The 2,567-nt window shown below is 34.4% G+C and overlaps 1 non-coding gene across 1 annotated transcript; it reads left to right on the top strand.

The window, feature by feature from the left end:
- The first annotated feature begins 625 nt into the window (after nucleotides 1–625).
- LOC134382831 (U6 spliceosomal RNA) lies at nucleotides 626–732 on the top strand. The gene has a single exon (XR_010024100.1). It is a non-coding gene; the product is annotated as a U6 spliceosomal RNA (small nuclear RNA).
- Nucleotides 733–2,567: the final 1,835 nt, after the last annotated feature.

Below are 2,567 nucleotides of genomic sequence, written 5' to 3'. Positions count from 1 at the left end.
TCTTATCAGAAACCATGGAGGGTAGAATAAGGTAGAACAACTTAAACAGCTGTGAAAAATAAACAAACTTGTCAATCCTGAATTCTGTATCTATCAAAAATATCCTTCATGAGTGAAGTTGAAATATACACATTCTCAAAGAAAGAAAACAAAAAGAATTCATTGTTATCAGACCTGCCCTGAAGAATTACTAAAGGAAACTCTGCAGATAGAATGATACCATCAGAAAACTTGAAACACCAAGAATAAAGGAGGAACAACAGAAACGGTAAATATCTAGGTAAACACAATAGACTATTCTCCTCCTGAGTTCCCTAAGGTATCTTTCATATTTGAAAGTGAAAACAGTAATGGGATCTTCCGTGTATGTAAATGCAATACATAAGACAACTACAACATAAAAGAGGAGAGGGTAAAGGTATCTAAATGATGGTAATATTTCTAAATTCCACTCGAAGTGGTAAAATATTGACTTTAAGTAAATAAAATTGGTTAAATAAGTAGACTATGGGAAATTAAATATTTATATTTTAATACCAAGAGCAGTCATTAAAAACTTTTTTTACATAGACATATAGTCAAAAATACAATAGATAGATTGAAATAGAACATTAAAAAATGCTCAGTGCTCACTTTGGCAGCCCATATACTAAAACTGGAATGATACAGAGAAGATGAGCAGGGCCCCCACACAAGGATGACATGCAAATTCATGAGGCATTTCATATTTTTAAAGAAAGAAGAAGAGAACTGTGGCTACTAGAGGAGGGAAAGGGGAAGGGGGAGAGGGTAGTGAAAGGCTGGTTAACAGATACGAACAGCTAGATAGGAAAAATAAGTTCTACGGGTGTACAGTTGAGCTAGGCAGCTACAATTAATAATAGTTTACTGCATGGTATCAAATTGCTAGAAAAGAGAAAATCGAATATCCTCATCACAAAGAAATGATTACTTTGCAATAAATGTGCTAATTACCCTGATTTGATCATCACACATTGTAAACATGTATTGATATTCAACCCTATGCCTCACAAAAATGTATAATCAATATTCTTCAATAATTAAATAAAACACCTTTTAGAACTTTTCTAGGCCCAGATGGTTATACTGTCTAATTCTATCAAACATTTAAAGATAAAATGATACCAATTCTACACAAACACTTTCCAGAAAATAGAAGAGGAGGGACACTTACCAATACATTTTTATAAAACCAGCATTACCCTGATACCAGAGCCAGACAAAGATTTTACAAGAAAAGAAAACTACAGGCAAATATCTGTCATGAACATTGATACAAAAGTCCTCAGCGAGGGCCGGCCCGTGGCTCACTCGGGAGAGTGCGGTGCTGATAGCGCCAAGGCCCCGGGTTCGGATCCCATATACGGATGGCCGGTTCGCTCGCTGGCTGAGCGTGGTGCTGACAACGCCAAGTCAAGGGTTATGATCCCCTTACCGGTCAAAAAAAAAAAAAAAAAATCCTCAGTGAAATATTAACAAACTGAATCCAGCAGGATATTAAAAAAAAAAATTGTACACCACAATCAAGTGGGGTTTATTCTGAAAATGCAAAATTCAATATTCAAAAAAATCAATGAATATAATCCATATTAATAGACTGAAGAAATTATAACACCAAGGTAAAGAAGTTGGATCCCTATACCGGCCAGCCACCTCCCCGCCCCAAAAAAAGACTAAAGAAAAAAAAACTACATAATCATGTCAAATTACGCAGAAAAAGAATTTGACAGAATTTATCGTCTATTCAGATTTTTAAAATTCTCAGCAAACTAGGATAAAAGGGATCTTCCACAATCTCATAAAGTTCATGTACAAAAAGCCACCATCTAATATCATATTTAGTGGTGAAAAACTAAGTGCTTTCCCTCTAAGATCAGGAACAAGGTAAGGATGTCTTCTCTCACCATTGCTATTTGACATTATGCTGGAATTCCTACCCAGTGTAACAAGGCAAGAAGATAAAAGACATACATATTAGAAAAGAAGAAATAAAAATATCCCTACTTAGAGATGACACAATTGTCTACATAGAAACCCAAAGAACTCTTCTAGGACTGAGTTCAGGTCCCAGGACATAAGGTAAACACACAAAAATAATCTTACATCTGTTTCGTGTGTGTGTGTGTGTGTGTGTGTGTGTGTGTGTGTGTGTGTGTGTGTGTGTGTGTGTGTGTATGTATACCAGCAATGAATAACTAGAAAGTAATATTTTTTAAACAATACAATTTACAATTGCTCCAAAAATATTAAAATACTTAGGTATAAATTTAACAAAACACGGACAGAATGTGTATGCCGAAAACTACAAAACATTAATGAAAGAACTCAAAGAAGACCTACAGAAACGGAGAGATGTATCCTATTCAAGTACTAAAAGACTCAACTCCCTAAATTGATCTATAGATTTAATTCAGTTCCATTGAATATCCCAGCAGAATTTTTGTAGATATAGGCAAGCTGATTCTAAAATTAATAAAGAAACTTTAAAAACTAGAAAAGCCAAAATAAGTTTGAAAAAGAAGAATAAAGTTGAGGAATCACACTAA

Source organism: Cynocephalus volans, chromosome 7 (genome assembly GCF_027409185.1).
Source record: "Cynocephalus volans isolate mCynVol1 chromosome 7, mCynVol1.pri, whole genome shotgun sequence".
In the NCBI taxonomy this organism is placed as follows: domain Eukaryota; kingdom Metazoa; phylum Chordata; class Mammalia; order Dermoptera; family Cynocephalidae; genus Cynocephalus; species Cynocephalus volans.
This window is presented reverse-complemented; position numbering and strand designations above follow the sequence as displayed.